This window comes from Stomoxys calcitrans, chromosome 1 (genome assembly GCF_963082655.1).
Source record: "Stomoxys calcitrans chromosome 1, idStoCalc2.1, whole genome shotgun sequence".
Lineage (NCBI taxonomy): Eukaryota > Metazoa > Arthropoda > Insecta > Diptera > Muscidae > Stomoxys > Stomoxys calcitrans.
The window spans coordinates 230,400,289-230,410,050 of NC_081552.1; positions in this window are offsets into that span (position 1 = coordinate 230,400,289).

Consider the following 9,762-nt stretch of genomic DNA (forward strand, 5'->3'; position numbering starts at 1 on the left):
CATTTGTTTGTCCAAAGAAATACCCCCAGCAACAGTTGTCACTTTTTCCTAATCCTAAAATTGAGGAGACTTATGAGAGCACTGTATGTAGTAAGATTAAACCTAACAGAGGAGGCCACCGTAGCGCAGAGGTTAGCATGTCCGCCTATGACGCTGAAAGCCTGGGTTCGAATCCTGGCGAGACCATCAGAAAAAATTTTCAGCGGTGGTTTTTCCCCTCCTAATGCTGGCCAAATGTACTGTGAGGTACTATGCCATGTAAAATTTCTCTCCACAGAGGTGTCGCACTGCGGCACGCCGTTCGGACTCGGATAAAAAAAGGAGGCCCCTTATCATTGAGCCTAAACATGAATCGGACTGCACTCATTGATATGTAAGAAGTTTGTGCCTGTTCCTTAGTGGAATGTTCATGGGCAAAAATTTCCAATTTGCAAACCTTACAGAGAACTGCTTTGTGGATTGGAAAGGAAATTGGCGCACATTTGTTATATCTGAGAGAAATTTCCACTTCAGGTATTTGACCCCGAGTACTGGATAGATAACTGTTTTACAAAACAAGTAAAAAAGGCCTAAAGTTGGGCAAGTAAAAAGGCGTTAAGTTCAGCCGGGCCGAACTTTGGATACCCACCACATGGGGTACATATGTTTACCACCTCTCGTCATATTCCGGCGAAAAAAGCATAATTTATGCCCCCAAATTTATGGGCGAAAATCGGCACGGATATTGATTGGCCTAATAAATACAAGTCATAGTTCGATTTTGTAGAACAAAATATTGCACTATTTGGTAGCTACATGCAAATATAGACCGATCTGAACCATATACGACACGGATGGCGAAAAACCTACCATAAGTCACTGTGTCAAATTTCAGAGAAATCGGATTATAAATGCGCCTTTTATGGGACCAAGACTTTAAATCGAGATATCGGTCTATATTGTAGCTATATCCAAATCTGAATCGACCTGAGTCAAATTGAAGAAGGATGTCGTAGGCCCTAAAACAACTCACTGTCCCAAATTTCGGCGTCATCGGACAATAAATACGTCTTTTATGGGCCCAAAACCTTAAATCGAGATATCGGTCTATATGGCAACTATATCCAAATCTGAATGGACCTGAGTCAAATTGAAGAAGGATGTCGTAGGCCCTAAAACAACTCACTGTACCAAATTTCGGCGAACTCCGACAATAAATGCGCCTTTTATGGGTCCAAAACCTTAAACTGAGAGATCGGTCTATATGGCAGCTCTATCCAAATCTGGACCGATCTGGGCCAAATTAAAGAAGGATGTCGAAGAGTCTAACATAACTCAATGTCCCAAGATTTGGGCAAAATCGGATAATAAATGCGCCTTTTATGGGCCCAAGACCTTAAATCGAAAGATCGGTCTATATGACAGCTATATCCAAATCTGAACCGATCTGGGCTAAATTGGAAAACGATGTCGAAGGACCTAACACCACTCACTGTCCCAAATTTCAGCGAAATCGGACAATAGATCCGCCTTTTATGAGCCCAAAAATTTAAATCGAGAGATCGGCTTATATAGCAGCTATATCCAAATCTGAACCAACCTGGGCCAAGTAGAAAGGCCTAACACAACTCACGGTCCCAAATTTCTGTGAAACTGAACGATAAATGCGTCTTTAATGGGCCCAAAACCTTAAATCGAGAGATCGGTCTATATGGCAGCTATATCCACATCTGGACCGATCTGGGCCAAATTGAAGAAGGATGTCAAAGGGCCTACCACAACTCATTGCCCCAATTTGTAGGAAAATCAGATAATAAAAGTGACTTCTCTGGGCCAAAAACCTTAAATCGGCGGAGCGGTATATATGAAGATTTAGTCCGATATAGCCCATCTTCGAACTTGACCTGCCTCACGACATTTTAAGTCGATCTAGCCATGTCAGTCCGTTCGTCTGTCTGTCCGCCCGTCCGTCCTTTCGAAGGAGTCAAGCTAGGCACTTGAAATTTCGCACAAATACTTTTTATTACTGTTGGTCTGCTGGGACTGTTAATGGGCCAAATCGGTTTATATTTCGATATAGCTGCCATATAAACCGATCTTGGGTCTTGACTTCTTGGGCGTCTGGAGGGCGCAATTCTTATCCGATTGGATTGAAATTTTGCACGACGTGTTTTGTTATGACTTCCAATAACTGTGCTTAGTATGGCGCAAATCGGTACATAACCTGATATAGCTGCCATATAAACCGATCTTGGGTCTTGACTTCTTGGGCCTCTGGAGGGCGCAATTCTTATCCGAATTGACTGAAATTTTGCACGTGCTGTTTAAGTACCATTTCCAACAACTGTGCTGGGTATGGTTGAAATCGGTTCATAACCTGATATAGCTGCCATATAAACCGATTTTGGGTTTTGACTTCCTCAGCTGTTAGAGGGCCCAATTCTTTTCCGATTTGGCTGTAATTTTGTACGTGGTGTTTCGGTATCACTTCTAACAATTGTGCTAAGTATGGTTTAAATCGGTTCATAACCTAGTATAGCTGCCATATAAAACGATCTTGGATCTTGACTTCTTGAGCCGCTAGAGGGCGCTGTTCCGATTCGATTTGGCTGATAATTTGCATGAGGTGTTTTGTTATGACTTCCAGTAACTGTGTTGAGCATGGCTCAAATCGGGACTTAAAATGATATAGCTGCCATATAAACCGATCTTGGGTCTTGACTTCTTGAGCCTCTAGATAGCGCAATTTTCATCCGATTGGCCAGAAATTTTGTCTAACGGCTTTTCCCATGACCTTCAACAAACGCGTCGAATATGGTCTGAATCGATATATAGCTTGATACAGCTTCCATATAAGCCGATAAGCCGATATGCCGATTTTACCTCTTGAGCCCCTACAAGGCGCAATTCTTATCCGAAGGGACTGAAATATTACACAATGACTTCTACAATGTTCTGCATTCAATTCATTTATGGTCCGAATCGGACTATATCTTGATATAGGTCCAATAGCATAACAGTTCTTATTCTTTGTTTGCCTACAACGAGATACCGCGCAAAGAACCTGACAAATGCTATCCATGGTGGAGGGTATATAAGAATCGGCCCGGCCAAACTTAGCACGCTCTTCCTTGTTTAAGACTATAGCGTGATTTCAACAGACAGTCGGACGGACATGGCTAGATCGTCTTTGATTTTTACGACGTTCGAAAATATATAAACTTTACATCGGGTCGGAAATTGATATTTCGATGTGTTGCAAACGGAATGACAAAATTAATACAACTCCAACTCGGTGGTGGGTATAATTAGCCCCTCAATATACCCGAGGTGGTGGGTATCCGAATCGGCCGAACTTAACGCCTTTTTACTTGTTTTTCTTTCCAATTTCCATTTCCTTATTTGTCTTCGCCTATATCTGAATACTGCCACTTATTGAGGTACTAACCACGCTTGTCTCCCCCAAAATCCTTGTAGCATACTGTAATAATTGAAACTTATTGATTAAGCCATCGAATAAATATGTGATAGGAATAATAAACCAGGTGCAATCGATAATCCGCAACAAGTGTTAAAAGGGCCATTAATGAAACATTGCAAACAAGTGACACCAGACTATTACAAATGAATGTTAAAGGCAACTATTATGAAAAAGCTGACGTTATTCTACTCAGGAATAGAAACAAAAAAAATTCTTGAAATTCCTATGGCCAGCATGCCAAAGGATTGATGATTGATCGAATGTATGGGGCAAATATTCCGAAAAAAAAAGATTAATCATCACTCCCTAGATGATGATTGAATATGGTCCATTGAAATTAACGCCAATAAACCACCGAAGTGTTCGTCATATGAGAGATTGTTTTGTTATTCTTTCAATTTGTCAAGGTTAAGATTTAATAGCAACACCGACACCAACAACAAAAACCATGCTCCACTAAAGCACATGCTTATTTAAATGTTCCTAGAGTTGGGTTATATATAAACAAGCAGAAGCGTTCTTAGTTCGGCCGGGCCGAATCTTGGGAACCCACCACAATGGATTCTGCTGGAAATTTTTACAAACTAAACTAAGTTGAAGGGCATAAATTTCTCTACATACGAAACTTCTGTCAAACCAGCAAAAATTAAACCTTCTTGGAACCGAACAAGGATGATAGAGAGACCGGTTTTCATGGAGAGATATATCAGGTTATAGACTGATTTAGGCCGTATTTGAGACAGTTGGTGGAAGTCGTAACAGAACACCGCATTTCAGGCAAATTGAACAAAAATTGCGGCCTTACAAGCTCAAGAAGTGAAATCGGATGATCAGTTTATATGAGAGCTATATCAGGTTATAGATCGACTTGAACCGTACTTGGCACAGTTGATGAAAGTCATAATGGAACACAATGTGCAAACTTTTAGCCAAATCGGATGAAAATTGTGGCTTCCAGGGGCTCAAGAAGTCAAATCGAGAGATCGGTTTATATGGGAGCTATATCAGGTTATAGACCGATTATGACCAAACTTGGTACAGTTGGTGGAAGTCATGACGGAACACGATGTGCAAACTTTCAGCTAAATCGGATGAAAATTGTGGCTTCCAGGGGCTCAAGAAGTCTAATCGGGAGATCGGTTTATATGGGAGCTATATCAGGTTATAGACCGATTATGACCATACTTGGCACAGTTATTGGAAATCATAACAGAACATAACAGAAATTTCATCGAAATCGGACAAAAATTGCGGCTTGTAAGGGCTCAAGACTTTTTAACAGAGCACGTCGTAAAAAGGCGGAAGTTTATTGGGAAGCCAACGTAGCGCAGAGGTTAGCATGTCCGCCTATGACGCTGAACGAATTCGTGAAACAGCGGAAGTTTATTGGGAGGCCAACGTAGCGCGGAGGTTAGCATGTCCGCCTATGACGCTGAACGGTTCGAATTCTGGCGAGACCATCAGAAAAAATTTTCAGCGGTGGTTTTCCCCTCCTAATGCTGGCAACATTTGTGAGGTACTATACCATGTAAAACTTCTCTCCAAAGAGGTGTCGCACTGCGGCACGCCGTTCGGACTCGGCTATAAAAAGGAGACCCCCCCCCAACTTATCATTGAGCTTAAACTTGTATCGGACTTCCCACCTGATATGTGAGAAGTTTACCCCTGTTCCTTAGTGGAATGTTCGTGGGCAAAATTTGCAATTTTTGTATTACACACGGCTCAAGGAATACAATATGACTACCAGAGCGGCAAAACGTGCCCCCTGTAAGCTTTTCTGCGAACAGGTCGATAGCGTTAATGACGCCGCCAAGGTAAAAAAAGTTTCTCTCAAAAACCCATGTCCAAACTGAAACTTTAGTAGACGACATGGGAGTGAGAGCAGAGACAACGGAGGACATGTTGAGGCTTTTGATGAAAACCCATTTTCCACAGGATACGACGGGACCACTCACGGAGACACTGGAAACTTGAAATAATGACCTTGATCGAAGGTTTATAATAACGGAATTTATGGTTAAGGAATCCATGAGGAGCTTCAAACCATTTAAGTCACCTGGACCTGATGGAATAATAGGCGCCTCGTCTGGCCAAAATTTTCACAGCGTGCCTAGGACTTGCATATACTCCGAAAGCCTGACAGGAGGCAAGGATGGTGTTTTTACCCAAGCCCGGCAAGGCAAGAAATGCGACACCAAAGGCCTACAGACCCAGAAGCTCCTTTCTACTCAAAACCATGGAACGTATTGTGGACACTATGATAAAGAGTATGACATCCAGCGAGCTGCTCAAATATAAACACCATGCCTATGTCAGGGGGAGGCTGGTGGAGACTGCCCTGCACGAGGTTGTACATAAAATAGAAGAATCCTTCGATGCCAAACGTATACACTGGCGGTATGCAATGACATCGAGGGGGCTTTTAACAATGTGCGGAGCGACACACTGATCCAATCCTTAGAACAGGACCGGGTCGACCCGGTCCTTAGAGACTGGATAAACCATAAGCTAAGGAACAGGTGGATAAATGGTGCGTCCCAAGGCATAAATATAAGGGAAAAAGTGGCACAGGGCACGCCACAGGGGGGCATTTTATCGCCTCTCTTGTAGGTAACCACCATAAATGACCTATTACGGATGCTGACTGAGGAGGGATTTGATCTGCTACGCAGATGATGTTATAATACTTCTAAGGGATAAGGATCCGAATGAGCTATGCAGAAGGGTCGAAAGGGTCTTGCATATGGCATATGACTGGGCTTGACCCAGACGTCTCAATGTTAACCCAGAGAAGACTGAAATATGCCTGTTCACGAGGAAGGCGAAGGTGGGCGAATTTAGCGCACCGCGTTTCCTCAATAAGACGATTTCGATATCTGACAAGGTCAAATACAAATACTTAGAAGGCTCACAGAAAGTGCCCAACATCTGTGAGCCTTCTCAGTACACATCAGTATGTGACACTTCCAATTCAGTTTCATGTCCAAGATCACACCTTAGTATTTGACCTTGTCAGATATCGAAATCGTCTTATTGAGGAAATGTGGTGCCTTAAAATGGCCCACCTTCGTCTTCCTCGTGAACAGGCATATTTCAGTTTTCTCTGGGTTAACATTGAGACCCCTGGGTCTAGCCCAGTCATAAGCCATATGCAAGACGCTTTCGGCCCTTCTGCATAGCTCGTTCGGTTCTTTACCCCTTAGAAGTAACATCGTCAGCGTTGCAGACGGGTTCACATCCCTCCTCAGTCAGCAGACGGTAGGCTCGAAATGGGGCCTGAATCTGAGAAAAGTCCACTGACTCTACAGGAGCGTGATTAGACCTATACTTACATACGCCTCAGTAGTTTGGTGGACTCCTATGGAGATAAAGTGCAACATAAGGACCATACAACAGGTTCAGAGAACATGAGGACCACGCCAACTAGGGCACTGGAGACTATTCTAGATATCCGACCCATTGACATACAGATTAAGTGTCATGCAACCACTGCGGCTATGAGACTTAAGGCGATGGGAGAATGGATCGAGGATGGGAGCAGCTCATACCATCGAGGTATAATCGAGGCCAAGATAGGAAACCTGGAAGGAAGGGGAGAGATTTCCGAATGGATACCTGCGACGACACTTGAGGTCGAGTGCAAGGCACTGTTGCCAGCGGCACAGTCTTGGACTGACGGAACCCTAGTATTGCCATCTGGAAGATCATGTTACACGGATGGATCAAAGCTAGAGGACAGAGCGGGCCTGGGGGTTTACATTGAGAACCCAGGGACTGAGATCTGTTTTAGACTGCCTGACCATAATACGGTCCTGCAGGCAGAGATCCGGGAGATTACGGAATGCGTGGGGTGGTGTGGTGCTAACGCGAGGACGTCTGAAGTGAACATTTTTACCGACAGTAAAATTGCCATTAGGACAATAACAACCAGGACGGTAAGGTCACGAACAGTCTTACAGTGTCAGAAGGAGATTAACGCCTTCTCTGAGGATGGGAAAATCCGCATCGTTTGGGTGCCGGGCCATAACGGAGTAAGTGGAAATGAAAGGGTAGACGATTTGGCGGTGAAGGCCAGAGGACTGCCGTCAATTGGTTAACCCGAAGACTTTCGGGTCGACGAAGACCGAGTTAAGGGAGTGGTGACGAATGCGCATGCAACATTGTGGAACAGCGAAACGGTCGGTAGGACGGCGAAAATCCTATGGGGGATCCAGATCGTGAAAAGACGAGGCTATTACTGAAAGGAAGCAAGAAGGAGGTCAGTATGTCTATTGGTATCATAACGGGACACATAGGACTACGAGCTCACTTATGTTAAATCGGTGCGGCAAATGATAGCATGTGTAGGGCATGCGGGGAAGATGATTGAAGACGTTGGAGCATATCCCATGTCATTGCCCGGTTTTCGCGTGCAACAGATACCTGTACTTAGGTGGAGACACAATATCAGACATGAACCAATATCTGCACCCTCCTTTCAACCTAACCTAACCTGAGGGCTCAAGAAGTCAAATCGGGAGATCGGGTTATATGGGAGCTATATCTGGTTATAGACCGATTTGGACCGTACTAAGTACTGTTATTGAAAGTTGTTTCAGAAAACTACATGCATATTGTAAGCCAAATCAGACACAAATTTCGGTCAATCGGGAGATCGGTTTATATGAGAGCTATATAAGGTTATAGACCAATTTGGACCGTACTTGGCACAGTTGTTGGAAGTCGTCACAGGACATTATGTGCAAAACTTCAGCCAAATCGCAGAAAAATTGAGGCTTATAAGGGCTCAAGAAGTCAAATCGGGAGATCGGTTTATATGGGAGCTATATCAGGTTATAGATCGATTTGGACCCTATTTAGATTGTTGAAAGTTTTAACGGAATACTACATGCAAAATTTCAGCCAAATCGGACAAAAATTGCGGCTTGTAAAGCCTCAAGGAGTCAAATTGGAGATCGGTTTATATGGGGGCTATAGCAGGTTATAGACCGATTTGTATCGTAGTTTACACTGTTATTGGAAGTCGTAACAGAACACCACATGCTCTATTTCAGCCAAATCGGACAAAAATTGCGGCTTGTAAAGCCTCAAGAAGTCAAATCGGGAGATCGGGTTATATGGGAGCTATATCCAAATCTTGCCTGATATGGCCCATTTGCAATCCTCGACGGCCTACATCAATAAAAAGTATCTGTGCAAAATTTCAACCAGCATGTTTTACGCGTTCGACGGCTATCATGATTTCGACAGACGGACGAACGGACTCAGATCGACTCAGAACGTCGAGACCATCAAGAATATATAAACTTTATGGGGTCTTAGACGAATATTTCGAAGTGTTACAAACCGAATGACTAGATAGGTATACCCCCATCCTATGGTGGTAGGTATAAAAAGGCAAAACCATTTAAAGTCGCTTAGGCTTATCGCCTACAAAAAAAAAAAAAAAAAATGATTGCTCCCTGGCGGGTGAATGTTGTCGTACAACTTTTATCACAAATCATAAACAAAAATCTCAGAATTTAATTTTTAAATATTTTCGTTTCTCAATGTTCTGTGAGGGTTTTTTCCCAAAATTAATTCAAATGGTTATTATGATACTCTCATGATAAAGTAGATCGAATCAACAATTCTAATGAATGTTTTTCTTTTGCTATAATCTTGGGATAAAATTATCGTTGGTATATATTTGCATAGTTCTCTGATAAAGCCAAGAATAGAACCAAATTTGTACAACAAACAATAAATTAAGAAGGCATAATTTCTCATAACAGCCCAATGGTTGGGATTTTTAATAAATTATTTCTTTTTTTTTTGCTTTTTTCGAAATAGTAAATCTGTCCAGATATCAAAAAAAAAAACTAAATCGTGCTTAAACCATTTGCTTCATTTAATAACGCTTAGCATTAAACAGTAAGGGAATGTTGGATGCCTCTAATTCGAGTTGATCGATTTAAATTTCACGCATTTTGATTAGAACGTTGCCATTTCACATGATTGCTGGTCAATGAACTCTTAAATTTGAAATGCTGATGGTGATGAGAAAACCCTGATGAATGGATAGCGCTTCTTAAAATGTTGACATTAGATCTATTACATAAGAAGCCAAGAAAGTAAACGTTTTAGGGATTATGTAAACGATATGCTGACATTGACCTTAAAACTTATTCTATTGATATATAAATTGACACTTCTAAGATATATATTAGTTTAATACTTTCAAGAATAAATTGTATAAGTATGCAAATACTTATAAACCCATTAAAAAACTAAGCCTATAAGATCACCTGGTGGAGATCACA